The sequence below is a fragment of the Phyllostomus hastatus genome, unplaced genomic scaffold (genome assembly GCF_019186645.2).
Source record: "Phyllostomus hastatus isolate PE091 unplaced genomic scaffold, TTU_PhHast_1.1 phas_contig_90, whole genome shotgun sequence".
Lineage (NCBI taxonomy): Eukaryota > Metazoa > Chordata > Mammalia > Chiroptera > Phyllostomidae > Phyllostomus > Phyllostomus hastatus.
The window spans coordinates 980,623-995,757 of NW_025333984.1; the positions used below are offsets into that span (position 1 = coordinate 980,623).

The 15,135-nt window shown below is 39.8% G+C and overlaps 1 protein-coding gene across 1 annotated transcript in view; it reads left to right on the forward strand.

Moving 5' to 3' along the window:
* GPC3 (glypican 3) overlaps positions 1-15,135 on the forward strand; it is a 430,866-nt gene that overhangs the window by 46,563 nt on the left and 369,168 nt on the right. The window lies entirely within an intron of this gene.

The window sequence follows — 15,135 nt, forward strand, 5'->3', positions numbered from 1 at the left end:
AACCAAAGTGTCGCAGGTTTGATTCACAGTCAGGGCACATGCCTGGGTTGCAGGCCATGGCCCCCAGCAACCGCACATTGATGTCTCTCTCTCTCTCTTTCTCCCTCCCTTCTCTCTCTAAAAATAAATAAATAAAATCTTTTAAAAAAAGAAAAAGAAGGATTATCAGATTCAAAATCTTCCATTTCTTAAGCGAGAAATTCTAATTGAATAGATTTAAAGAAAAGATTTTATTTATTTATTTTTAGACAGAAGGGAAGGGAGGGAGAGAGGGAGAGGAACATCACTGTGTGATTGCCTCTTACACACCCTCTACTGGGGACCTGGCCCACAACCCAGACATGTGCCCTGACTGGGAATCAAACTGGTGACCTTTTGGTTTGCAGGGCACTGCTGAAGCCACTGAGTCACACCAGCCAGGGAAGATTTTATGTTATAAGCTTAGTTGATCATGACTTGATGTTGTGAAGTTATTTTAGAGATTGAAAAATATTAAGACTTTATATGCCTACATATTTTATTATAATATCATAAATATTATTCTTTTTCTGCTATCCTGCTGACACTTTACTATGTAAATAATAGGTGTTAGTTTGGGAAGAGAAATTAGTAAATACTGGTAAGTATAAAACACAATATGAACATCACCCAGAATCCTAACACCCAGAGATGATCATGGTTAACATAGGCTTTCTAATTTTTTTCCCTGCATATATCCAAACACACACATGTAGATTTTCTTAAATGGAATCATACTGCACATATTAAAAACAGTGCTAGTGATAAAACAGAAAGTGTGCATATTTTCTTCAGTTATTTTCAGATGTGTCTTAAAATAGGGTATTAATTTGTAAAAAATAGGATATTAATTGTAATCATGAGATGGACTTGAACTTGAGAAACTGCATATAATATTACATCTGAGAGTCTTCAGATCTGATTCTGTTGAGACCAATACAAATTCAGCACAGAGAATATGGCTTAAATGATTTTTATAGGTCTGTTGTGATTCAGAATTGATGAGAGAGAGAGAGAGAGAGAGAGAGAGAGAGAGAGAGAGAGAGAGAGGGAGAGAGAGGGAGAGAGAGGGAGAGAGAGAGAAGATGCCTGTGTACGTGTATGCCGGGTGAAGGTTTTTCCCTGTTCAGTTTAGTGACAAAAGCATTAGACTGGGAGTGAGGAGATAGGGCTTGTGTCTTGACTCCATCATGACTCTCACTGGATGGCCATAAGCAATTAATTTCATTTCCCTGGGCTTTAGTTTTCTCATATAAATGTGGGGTTAGACCAGATAATTTCCCCAGCCATTTACAGCTCAAAGAGTCTGAGTGAGGTTGTTTTTTGTTTGTTTGTTTGTTTGTTTGTAGTCTAACTTGCCAGTTTGCCTGGAAGTACCATAGGCTCTGTGGATATCTTCCTAAAGAGAGGAGGAGTGATGGATCTCAACAGTTTCTTTGGCGCCAGATAGACCAAAGGCTGTGATTTTTAGCCTATCAAGCATTTGAATTTTGAAAGTGCTAAATCCTCCTTTAGGAATAAATTTGGAAGCTCCAAATTATTTATCATTCTTTACATTTTTCATTCATAACTGTCAGTGTCAAAGGCTCTGTCGACATAACTGCATCAATGAGGTTAACGTTAATCAGTTTAGTGGCTGCTAAGTCACAAATATATCAAATACCCAATCATAATGCAGAAGTCCTCCAAAGCCTGACTGAATTATTTATTTTGTTAAGATGAAAATGTCTGGGCTTTATTGGGTTTTCTTTGAAGAACTTGATTTGACTTGAAGTCTAGAAGATAAAAGATCAGTGATTGTCTCAGATTTTTATCCTGTCTTCCTTCAAGGCTTTTCATTTTTCACAAGCTGTTGTTAGTACTTTCAAGTCAAGGTGAGAGAACTGTGATATTTTTTATCCTAGGGGTTTAAGCATGTGTGAAAAACTTTTACCTTTGATTTCTTGTCCTGTTTCTGTCATATGGAAGCTGTGTGCCCTTGAACTAACCAGTTAACCTGTCTGAGCCTCATTTTCTTGATCTATAAAATGGGAATAATCCTTATCTTGCCTAAATCTCAGATTGTAATGAGACCCAAATATGATAATTCTTTAACTGTTATAAAAATGTGAGGTTTTGGCCTGGCTAATGTGGCTCAAAGTTGTTTGTTCCCAGTCAGGGCACATGCCTGGGTTGCCGCCCAGGTCCTCTGTTAGGGGCATGTGAGAGGCAACCACACATTGATAATTCTGTCCCTCTCTTTTTCCCTCCCTTCCCCTATCTCTAAAAATAAGGAAATGAAATTTTTTTAATTTTATTTATTTAATTTTAGAGAGGAAAGGGAGGGAGAAAGACAGAGAGAGAGAAACATCAATGTGCGGTTGCTGGGGGCCGTGGCCTACAACCCAGGCATGTGTCCTGACTGGGAATCGAACCTGCGACACTTTGGTTCGCAGCCCGAGCTCAATCCACTGAGCTATGCCAGCCAGGGCGGAAATGAAATCTTAAAAAATATAAAACCTCATATGTTTTAAAAAGATTTTATTTATTTTAGAGAGATGGGAGGGGAAGTAATGTGTGGCAGAAACATTGATTGATTGCCTCGTGTACCTCCAACTGAAGGCAATCTAGCCCACAATCCAGGAATGTGCCTTGATTGGGAATTGAACTGGCAACCTCTTAGTTCACAGGCTGGTGCTCAATCCACTGAGCCACATCAGCCAGGGTATAAGGTTTTATTATTCTCATTAAGTTTAGTGCTGTCTTTTAGGCCCTCAGTGGGTACATTTGGCTTGATATAAGAGATACAATCATGAAAAATTAAGTGGAAGTCAGTTTTACAAGTCAGAACTCTTCTTTGCCTTACATTATACCTTGATATATTGCCACAGAAAATTTTGTCCTCCAGAGATCATTAAAAAATTAAAGGATTCAACAAACCTATTCAACTGAAAGATGAGCAATATTCAAATAAAACAGGAGCACTGCAAATTATATTAAATACAATGCTAAAAATGTAGCACCAGAGACCCTGAAGAGGGAAATGATTCATCTTCAGAAATTCTCAAAATCTTTTTGGGGATGGGGAGTAGGCAGCTGGCAGTTGGGAGTTCAGGGAGCACAGAGAAGACAAGAAGAAAAACATTTAAAATATATAGCTGTCCTAAACAATCCTCTCTGCATCAGCCCATGTAGCTATTACCAGCCCCCATCACACACTTGTTATTCTTTCTCCAGACATCTTTAATACAGACTGTCAGACTGTAGTGGAAATGTACCTTTGTACTTAAAATAAAGTTGTATGGTTTCTCTGAAAATCACTTGTTTTTTTTTTCTCTACCCAGCCATTCAGAGGCCCTGCTTACCAGCACAGCAGGAAAGAAAAGATAAATACCTAGGGCCAAGGCAAAACTCAAAGAAAGCAAGGTTAGAAAATTGAGAGGTGTAGAGGGAGAACATTTTAGTATAGTAACAGGATCGTTAGTAGAAAGCAACTCTTTCAGGTTTACGTACTGAATTATCTCATGTTTAAGTTGAGTCATGGCTAATTAATTTTCATGTGCTAGCAAATTTGCATGTATTGAGTATGTACTAATTGAGAGTTTTATTGAAATTTGAAGAGCTAGGTGGTTTTATTCCTGGCATGATGGAAGCTGTGCTCCCAGAAATGACTTTTCAGCCCTTTCTAGTTGCAAAGCCCTTGGGAAGCTCAGCCCATGATAAAGCACTGGCCTTGGAATCAGAATGCATAGGTTCCAGTTTCAGGTTGTTTATTTTCTAGGTCTGGGACCTAGATAAAGTGAACTCCTTGGGGGTCCTTTTCCCAATCTGCAGATCAGGTTGGTCTCCCTGTCATCCCACCTACCCCATCTATCCCCAATTCAGTGTTCTTCCTGCATCTTAGCAGTTACCAAACTGGAAATGCTGTGCTTTGGATGGTGGAGGAGACATGGGAGGATGTTTGCCTTCTTCACTGAACTGAAAGCTCCTGGAGGATCTGCTTTGAGTTTATTTCTGTATTTCCTGTCCTAGCTCAGTGTTGGTGGGTAGATACACACAGTAGATTTTAGCAATGTTTGTGGAAGTTTAATTTTTCTAAACTTCAGGTGTCTCATCTATAAAATAGAGCTACATGTCCAGTCTATATTAGTTATGAGAATTTGAGGATGTATATATAAATTAAATTTCATTTAATATTATATATTAAACTAAAAAACACTATAAACCACAGGGGGCAAACACAAAGGCCCAAGGGCCGAGTTTGGCCCTCCACCTCGTTTTATCTGGACTGGCACGTTGTTCCTACCCAGCAGCAGCGCCGAGCTCCTTGCTTGTTGGCCCTTGCCCCTAGTTAAGGAGTAGTTACATGTATACAGTCCTAAAATTACATTCGACCCTTTGAAGGCAACTGCAAGGCTGATGTGGCCCATGGTGAAAATGAGTTTGACACCCCTGCTAAACAGACTTAGGTAAGGGGCTATTTGTGTAGTTGCCTCTCGAGTGCCCCCGTACCAGGGACCTGGCCCCACAACCCAGGCATGTGCCCTGACTGGGAATCAAACAGGCAACCCTTTGGTTCACAGGCCTGCACTCAATCCACTGAGTCACATTAGCCAAGACTATGAGACCTTAATGGAGTTTGGGCAAATGAACTTTTCTGAAGTGCAATTTCTTTGTCCAAAGAGGTCACTAGACTAACACAGATGCATTGTGCTGGATCCTCATAATTCCTGAATTTGTATGTGAAGTGTTTTGTATATGTGCCTTTTGTTTCTGGAGAGAAAACACATAGCTTAAAATAGATTTGTAAAGGGGTTTATGCCCTGCAAACAGTTAAGAACCACAAGGCTAGGTAATCTCTAAAACTCCATTTAGCTTTAACCTGATTCTATGAAGAATTCTAGTCTGAACAAATAGATTGAAATTTATGATTATTTAATGGACCCAAGTAAGTAGTTTCAGTTATTTTAATACAACTGAAGTCAGGATTCCCAGGTTTAATAATATTCATTTGAGTACTGATTGTTGGCGTATTCTTCTACAACTCAGGTGCCTGCTTGGCTTGAGGAAAGAACTGTTGATTTGGATGTTGCCTCTCACCCATATCATTTCTCAAATGTAGTTATTATGCCCTTACCTATGTTGCTTTTAAGAGGGGCTGGGTTTTGGTCTGCAGAATTAAAAGCTTTGTTTGTATGCTTATAATTGAATACAATAAATACCCTTTAAAGAAATCAAATAGCAATAGCAAAGTTACATCTCAGTAGAGGCATTAGAGGAGTTGTACCATTTAAGGAGCCCAGCTGTGTTTGTTCTGATCATAATGAAGCTACTGTATACCATTTAGCATTTAGTTCTCTTGGGAAGTGATGCAGTTAAAATCCCAACATCTGTAGAAGCAATATAGTTGGTTCACTTAGTTATGTACAATGAGATTTCTATTTTAATAAAGAGATGTAGGAGTAAAACTATCAGATAAGAAGTATGGGAATTTTTTACAATGAGTAGAAGAAAGTGTAATCTTCTAGCCTGCTTTAGAATCCTATTCCTCATTGACACTGGGAGAAGACTGCTGACAATATGGGTGACCTCACCTTAATTTGGGGGGAGGGGAGCATGATCTAGCCAATCACTTACAACAATATAGTGGGAAAAAAATCACAGAATAGGAGGCAGAGACTGAGTTTTTGTTCATGGCTCTGTCACTAAGCAGAGAGTGTAATTTTAGGCAAATCTCTTCCTGATGCAAGCTAGCTGTCACCTAGGGGCCCTTTTCAGGGCTATTGTAATTATCATCAATAGTAATTATAATAATAGTGAGATTTTCCATTTATTGCCTACTATGTGCCACTGTGGTATGGGTTTTTTAATCAAATTGATTTAGTCCTAATGGTAACCCTGTTAGGTTAGGTGATATTATTTCCATTTTATGGATGAGAAAAATCGAAACTCAGAGAGGGTAAGCAGCTTGTTCAAATACTACCATATGCCCTCTCCTTCCTGATTTGTCTTCTCCCACAGCTGGTAATCACTGAGGTCTTTTGGTTATACCTCTTTTCCATCCTTATGACAACTGCCCTGGTTTCAGCACTCAGCTCTAGCCTGCACTTTTTAAGTGCTTCCCAACTAGTCCCTCTACCTTAAGTTTTATACACTTTAGTGTCCATAAGTTTTAATATGTAACACAACTAACCACTTCTTCCAGGAAACCTTCCCTGACTACCCCCTCCACTGGGTCATGTTACCCTCCTGTGTGTATCTATCATCTGCTTAATTAAAAATAAAATACTAGCCTATATTTCATGTGTCTACTCTCTACCAAGTACTGTTATAAGCTTTTTATATGCATAACTCATTCAGTTCTCATAAAAACCATGTGAAGTAGGTGCTGTTGATACGGTGTTTTAAAAATGTTCAGTAATTTGCCCATGATCACAAAGCTATTACATGCCAAAGCTGGAGTTTGAATCCCAGGCACACTTGAGAGCCTGGTGTCTCAGCCTCTGTTCTATCCTGTCTTTTGTCTCAAATATTACCTTCACCAGGAAGTGTTCTGTGGCTCTTTCCTAAATGACTTTATAAAAACAATTTGGATTTTTAAAAGTTCAGATTAATGTTTGAAGCTGAAAATGAATGGTTCTCAGGCATTTTTATAACTTTGAAGTACTAAAATGACCCCAGGACCAGATAATACATTTATATACAGCTAAATACCACTTTAAAACACTTTTACTTCTATAAGACATACGGTTCCTATTTTTCAGGTAAGAAAACTGAGGATGAAATGATGTGAAGTGATTTGCCTAAAGCCGAGTTTTTCAACCTCAGCAGCATTGACATCTGGGGCTAGATAATTCTTTGTTGTGGGGAGGCTGCCCTGTGTTCTAGAAAGTTTTGCAGCATCTCTGGCCTTCAACCTCCCCCCACCCACCCAAATTGTGACAATTCACCAGACATTGTCAAATGACCCCTGGAGGGCTAATTCACCTCCTGTTGAAAACCAGTGGCCTGAAGTCTCATGCTGGCAAGTGGCAGTTGGAAAACTGGCCTTCTAACTCTCAATCCAGTTCTCTTGCCTTTTCTCTGAGTTGGCTCCCATTCTCATTCTGATGAGAAAGATTGTGGTCCATGGTGAGCTTTTGCACTTTAACCTATCTTTCATGGTGTTCTTTTTATAGCGTAGGAATTGTTTGGTGACTAACCAAAGAGGAGCTCACGAGTAATTAACTGCGGTGCTTTGTTGGTTGAATCTAGTTATTCGATGCTGCCTGATTTTCTTTTCCTAAACAACCTGTGTGAGTGCATGTTGTCTGGGAAGATTTGATGGAAAAGGACATGTGAATCAAGGCTTTATTGCCTGGAGGCTTATGTGAATTGCCTCAAGCACCAGATTTTCTCCATCTCAAGTATTTCCTTGACAATGTCAAGTATTTTGGTAGGTGCATTATGTAATTTTACTGGTGTGCACTGCTGCTGTTTCTAATGAGAAGGCTTTGAAAGGGTTGTTGCTTCTCCCAGGGTTTTGACCTTCTGAGAAAATTGCTTATTCATAAATTTTCTTCCATTTAGGGCTACGTACTACCCTGAGAAACCAGTCTCCCCTTCAGCTCTACTCCCACTCCGAGACAATGGGGATGCTTTGGGCGGAGCAGGGAAGCTAAGGAGGCCTGGCTAAACTCCTTCACCAAGGCTCTCTGTGGATTCCAGGCTAGACGAGGGAATGCGGATTTCTTTTGACTTCACGTTGGTGATTTTTTTCAAATTATAAAGGTAGTTTTCCGAGATGGAAAAATGCATGCAGTATTTAGACATGCTTAATGTAAAAAAAAGAAACAATACATTGAAAACATTTATTTGCAAAGGTATTCACGATGACCAATACATGGAAAACAACCGAAGTGTGTCTTGATAACATAATTGGATAAAGAAGATGTGGTACATATTTACAATGTAATACTACCTAGTCATAAGGAAAGATGAAATGCTGCTATTTGCAACAATATGGATAGGCCTTGAGAATATTATACTAAGTGAAATAAGTCACACAGAAAAAGTTAAAAACCATATGATTTCACTTATATGTGAGACATAAAACTGAAAGCAACAAATGAACAAACAAGGAAAACAAACAAAAACTCACAGAAACAGAGAACAGTATGGTGGTTACCAGAAGGAAATGGGGTGGGAGGGTAGTAAAGGGTACAGGGCCAAATATATAATGATGGGAGATGATTTGACTTTGGGTGGTAGGTACACAATGCAGTGTACAGGTCATGCATCATAGAACTGTATACTTAAAACCTATACAATTTATTAACTAATATCATCTCATTAAATTTAATTAAAAAAGAAACAATTCCAAAAGTATATATAGAGAACAAAGTGAAAGTCCCCCTTTTATAATCCTGCCTTACTAATTTTGCTAATTGCAAAAACTGTAAAGAGTTTGATGTATGTACTCTTTGAAACCTTTCTCCATGTATTCATACACCCTCACACTTACTACTCACTTATTCAGTTTTTCCCCCTCTACAGAAATGGGACCATGCCATATATGTTGTTTGATAACATACCTTTTTACTTCATATATCTTTGACATCTTTCAAAACAAGTAAAGACTATCCTTTTTTTAAAAGTAGCTGCTTACTATCCCCATTCAGCCACTGCCCTATTGACAACCATTTGGGTGTGCTCTTAATTTTTTCTATTCCATTACAGCGCTGAAAGGCACATCTTTATCCATACCTTTTCATGCATTTGAAAGGCCATCCCTGGACCAGAACCCCATAGAATTTGAAATGTTGGGTCCAGGGCAAGGTTTCCAGGGGCAATAGGCCAGTATTGCACTCTTAGCTGCCTCCCAATGTGTAGAGACAGCCAGGATTTGCCATAGCTTATTGGGGCAGCACCTAATTGGTGGCAGCAGAGGACTGACCCTGAGCAGTCTGCCTAGGAAACTGTTCTCTTTCAATGTGCCAGAAGCCAAGGATCACAAGCTCCTGGCTCAGGCTGTTAAGCTACTTCAAGCAGAAGACCTAAATCCTGCTGTCACACTACAGTCTTGAATTTTAAGGACATTTTTGGTTAGATGCCTTAAAAACTTTATTTTTCTGTTTCTGTCAGGCAGCCAACAACTATTTAGTGAGCACCTACTGTATGCCAGGTATTGCTGGGCACTTTCAGACATGCACATGGTAGTATTCAGCTGTATTCCTAAAAAAATGTAGGTCAGTCTGTCCATGGACATGCTCTCTCTGTGTTATTCTTATGTCTGAATTAGGGGCTCATAGAAGAAATGCTTTGCTTTAGATTGAGTTCCAATTATACATCACACAAAAATCCTCTTAAAGTGGGTTCGTTTGTTGTTTGTTTGCTTTTTTTTTGTTCCCATCCATATAAAGCACTCTTTTTACAGAAAAGCTTCAAATTGTGTTTTCACAGAAGGCAGGGAAATAAGTTGTTTACATATCACCATTTGACTCCCTTCACCCCGGCCTCATTACAAACATCTCAGCCACCCAAGTGAAGTTTATTTAAACTCCCAAGCAATCCATGCAAACAAGACCCCTGCAGCTAAGGAGTTTGGAGGAAGAAAGGACTGGGATTGTATACTACTTCCATACTTTCTCTACTGGGTTCAGAATATTTCCTTTCATGTGTTAATTCACTTCCCAGAGATTTGTCTTTTGCTCTGTGTCTTTTTTCAGTTCTGTACATTAGGAAGGTGGTTCCATAATGTCACAGTATCTCAGAGTTGCCAGGGAGCTTTAGAGGTCATGGAATACAGCCCTCCTACCTCTGTGTGACTCCACTGTACAACATATTTTGAGGGAGCCATCATTTGGTCTTGGAGTGAAACCCTCTTCTGGAAAATCCACTCCCTTATGAAGCAGCCCAGTACATTTTTGGGGCAGCTTTAATTGACAGTTCATAGGTTTGTTGGGCCAAAATTAATCTCCTTGCAACTCTTTCAGCATACTGGTTGCCACTGTGTGGATAGTCTTCTACTTGGTGATTATCTCGCTAATTTGCAGTGCCCCAAATGGCCCCACACAGAGAACAGGGCAGCAATCCCCTCTTAGCATTATATATTATACTTTTATTGAGGCAGCCAACCTAAAACACTTTTATTGAGTCAGTGAGTGTTGAACTTAAAGTCAAGCAAAATTCTCAAACTGTTGTCACCAGCCTTCTTCTCATGTTCATGCTGTTGGTCTTGTGTGAATATGACATCTTGAAAACTTTAAGCCAAAATTCTAGCCTATTTAGATGACTAGGATGCTAAAATGGGTTAACTTCCTTCCATCTTCATGTAATTTGTAAATTTCGTCAGTGTTCCATTTACGCTCTCATAGCAGTCATTGATAAAGGGGTGCTGAGCAGAGCAGATCAGGTTTCCCATAAGAGACTTCCTTTTAGATTGACATTAACGTATTAACTGGCACCTTTGGGCACAGCCATTAAAACACTGAGGGAAGCAGCCAGTGGTATTCTTTACAATTGATAGCAATATGCCTTGAACATGACTGTTCACTTTGTCCTAAGCCCTCTTGAAATCCAGAAGCAGCATGTTCATTGTATTCCTTTGGTTTTCAGCCCAGGACTCCCATCATAAAAGGAAAAGAAGTTAGGCTGACATGAGCTGTTCTTACAAAACTGTGCCAGCTTCTTGTGTTTGTTTCTCCCATTTTGAAATGTTCACAATCTTCTACTGGATGACATGTTCTGAAATCTGGCTTGGGATTGATGTTAGACTGCTGAGATTATTACTTGTGACAGCCACCTTTTTTACCCTTCGAGGAATATGGGAACCAGAGGGGCTTTGTTTCTGCTCCCCCTCACCACCTCCCCCACACTTTTGTTACCAAAAATACTCCTCTCTCTTTGTCACCTTTCCTCATGATAGCCTGACTCCCCTCCTTCTCATTCTTTTAGAGCACTGCCCTCCGTTTTTCAAGGTGAGAGCTACTTAGTGTGGTAGTAAGTGCTAATGGTCTAATACATTTTTGACAATGAGTAATCTATTTACCTTTTGAATAGGGCCTAAATCCCAACATGTGATTAGAATGGTGGTAATTTTGGACACCATGGCAAGTTATTAACGTAGTGTGGGAAGCTAAAACCTTTTGTTTCTTCTCAAATAGGTGACGGCCATTTAGACTTCATGTACGGCTTTCTGCCAATTGTGTTGGGGGTGATTTCAAGCCAAATTGATTGGCTCATTGCTTGTGGTCATCTGGCTTTTCAGCTGCCTGTGTAGCCTCTCTGGAGGAAATTAGCACTTCCAGAATTGGGGATGAATTGGAGTTATTCATGGTCATGGCTACTGGAGTGGGAGCAGGGACTGTACTGACTTATGGGAGTAAATAATTTTTTTTTATTTTAAAATGATTACTGAGGATTGATGATTTTCTTTAACAATTTTTAAAAATCCATTATGGAGGAGTTTGATATACATTTGCCTTTTAGAGTCATTTAAAGTGGCCAGTTGGGTTCTATATATGGCACAATAAACTCATGGGTAGGAAATAGCTTCAAAAATGTTGAGCATTTTCTAAAGGCAGCTAGAATTTCAGTTGCAGCCCTGTCCTAGTACACATACTGGAATATTTTTCAGCTAGTGTTATGCTGAAAAGTTTAGAATACATTTTCATTAAAAATATCTGCATAGGTAAGTATTATGTAAAAACCACTGGTATCTGACAGGAATCCTCAAATTTAGAATCATCAGAACTTCAAAGCGATTTCTTTCTTTTAAAAACATGTTCCTGGGTGATTTATAGAACAGAGATTGACCAAGAACATCTCAAGACTCTGCCATTTCCTCCCTAAAACTGGCATTTGTCAGTGTCAGTCAGCACTGAAATTCTACCTTTGGCAGTAAAGGAAAGCCTAGAGTCATCTGCTTATTTTGATTGCTCCTTTTTCATAATTAAATGGAAGCTGATGTTATCATCTTTGGAAGATCCAGCTTGAGGGTGATATACTTTTGCAACGCAAATAAACATTGGGCTCAGGCCACTGCTGAGCCCAAGGCTGTGAATCCTTGACCCAACCAGCTGTTGTGTTACAGTTGTTCCATGCTGTTCAGGGTGGTCCTCCCAGTCTTTTGCCCTGCTGACTGGGATGTACAACTCTCCTCTTTGGGATTCATCCAGTTTTCCCTTTCTCGCTTAGATTTCCAGTCTTGACTAAAGCTGGAATTCAGGGAAGGCTAGAGGGGGAAGGCAATTATTTCTTTCTTTTGTGCTCCCAATGATCACATAAGTCCTACCCTTTATTTTGGGCTGGGGTGGGGTGGAGTTCTATAGAGCATATGATTTAGATGGCTCTCCCTTAAATTCATACTTTAGAGCATCTCACAAATGGGGGAGTAGTGCCTGAAATTTACTGTGTCTCATCTCTCTGATTAGAGCTTCCAGCCTGCTTTCTCTACTTGTTTTCAGCAAGTTTGATTTTTTTTTTTTACTTTCACTTGCCTATTCTCAGCCTGTCTCCTCTCCCTGACTAAATGGGTCAGATTTTGTTTCCTAAAAGGAGATTAAATTGCTCTTTGCTGGAAAAGATAAATAATCACTGGATCGCTGGCATGGTGTGTGTGTGTGTGTGTGTGTGTGTGTGTGTGTGTGTGTGTGTGTGTGTTGGTAAGGAATACTTGGGTTGGGAGTATAAGGCTTCTTTTTTGAAGTGTGGTTTTAATCCTAACAGCTCTCTTAGTTCTAAGACTCTTTGAGTTCAAATCCTGGCTCTACCTCTGTGTGATCTTGGGCAAGAGATTTATGTCCTTAAATCTCCAGTTTTCCCATCTTAAAAGTGGATGATAAAAGATTTTGTCTCATAGAGTTGTAGTGAGGGACAAGCGAATAAACCCATGTGAGCTTATGTTAATAGGTTCTAAGAGGGTCAGAGGAAAAGATGGGAAGGTTTAGGGGTGGTAGAAACTTTGTAGTCATTCTTTTTCATCCCCAGCAATAGAGAGCACCTGGAGAAAGTTGTTTTTTCTTCTAAGAGGAACCAGTGTTTGACCCAGAGGAAATTGCACAACCCATCTATCCCCAAATTGTTTCTGTCCCCAGAGAACAAGCTAGATCTTCTGAGAGGGGATCAATCAAAGAGCTGTCTTAGCCAGTGGGAAGTGTCATGAGAATAAACAGCTGCTCCTCCACCCTGCACCCCACCCCCTGCTGTTAAATGACTCTGGGGAAGAGGAAACCAGTCATCAAAGGCTTCTGCCACCTGTGCACAGCTGGTAGTTCCTGGGGTCACTCATGTAGTGACTAGAGGAGTTTAGAAAGTATCCCCCCACCCAGCCCCCGTGCCAAGTCACTGATATATCCATTTCCCTAAGGTCTGTGGACTTGCTGTATCCTCCATCCTCTGTGCTCAGAGCTGGGAAGTTCCTTTGTAAGCTGGGCACACTAGTCTGTGATTACCCTAGGTCTTCCACAGTGCCATTTGGGGAAGATCATCCCTTGAGACAGTCTCAGTGTGAAGAAAAAGAGTAGGGACTAGGCCCTCTTCCTCCTTTCCTTCTAGCCTTCTTTTAAAAAAGGAAGGCAAGAAAGTAATTTACCTTGAGCTACTTGCTGACAAATGTCATTTTCCCAGGGTATCTAAGCTGCTTCAGCCAGACCTCCCTTTTACTGGCTTTAAGGTTACCAAGCCAAATTGTAGTGTACCGGGCCCAAAGGAGAATCTAGTCCTATGTTCTAGATGGGGGCAGAATGGCTGATCACTGCTAGAGGGCAGCAGAGGCCCAGGAGCAGATCGAGAACTGCTTACTGGCCAGATGGCAACCAGAATGGCTGACAGGGCAAAGGACACCAGAGACTCCTCATTGTTGGGTGAGAGGCAGAATAGGCTCCAGTGGGGGTGGGGTGAGGCAGGCATATCCAGGAAATTTTAACAGAACATGACTAAAGCAAATTACAGAGCAGTCAACTGAGCTGGTATAGAGTGCAACCCATTAGGGTAGGTGAGGCCAAAATTTAGTAAAATTGGGGGGGGCAGGAAAATAGCCATAAAGATGCAGTCAGAACCAGTGCTGGGTCAGAGTTCAATTCTGGATTGGAATAGTCAGGATTCAAGAGCTAGAATTGGAATGATTCAACTTAATCATTTATTATCTCTTAAGAAAGGCACATAATGAAATTGTTAACACTATTCCTGAGTCACACAGGAACTGGAGTTTGAATCACTGCTCTGCCACTTATTGGCTAAGTGACTTTTTTGTCAAGTTATTTACCTGCTCTGAATAACTCTGAAGTAGCAGGCATGATGCTAAAGACATATTTGTTGAGCAAATTGTTTTTATACAGAGGTTGTTTCTAGCAAGATTGGGGTTAGTGAAAATAACTCCCTACCTCAAAGTTCTATTTCATTCAGTTTAGTACTTGTTCTTGTCCTTGTCTGAGATGAGTGGAGTAACTGTTGCACTTGGTTCTGCCCTTGTACCTAGCCCCCAGGGGCTTGATTGCTAGAGGAACGTGAATCTAGCTCACAGGTGCCCAAGGACTCATAGGAGAGAAAGAATATAAAGGTCTCTGGGAAAAATTCTGAGGTAAATAAACTCATGTGAAAATCAGGAAAATGGAATATTTTGACTTATTCTAAAATGGTATCTTCTTTATGCTTTCATGGCCTTTCTAATAGAAATAAGCTAAAAGAAAATTTGATTAAATGAATAGGCATTTTATGAGTGCTGGGCAAGGCAAAAGTTTGAATTATCTTGTTAAAATTAAATGACCAAATAAATGCCACATAGTATCCTAAATTAGAGCCTGAAAGAGATAAAGGACATTAGTGGAAAACCTGGGGAAATCTTCAAAAAGGCTATAATTTGGTTAATAGTATTATATTAATGTTAACTTCTTAATTTTGACAAATGGTTCGTGGTTATGTAAGATTTTAGGGGAAGCTGGGTGAAACTAGCTTTGCAACACTTCTGTACGTCTAAAATTATTTCAAAATAAAAAGTTTAAAAAATTAAGTTGCCAAACTCTTACTTTTTTATTTCATTGCACTTGTTTTAGGCATTTTTGAAAATACATAGGATTAGGGTGGGGTGGCTCTGAAACTTTGTACTTCATATACAGCTTTGAACTCGGCTCTTTTCTTTAACAGTATATACATGCATTT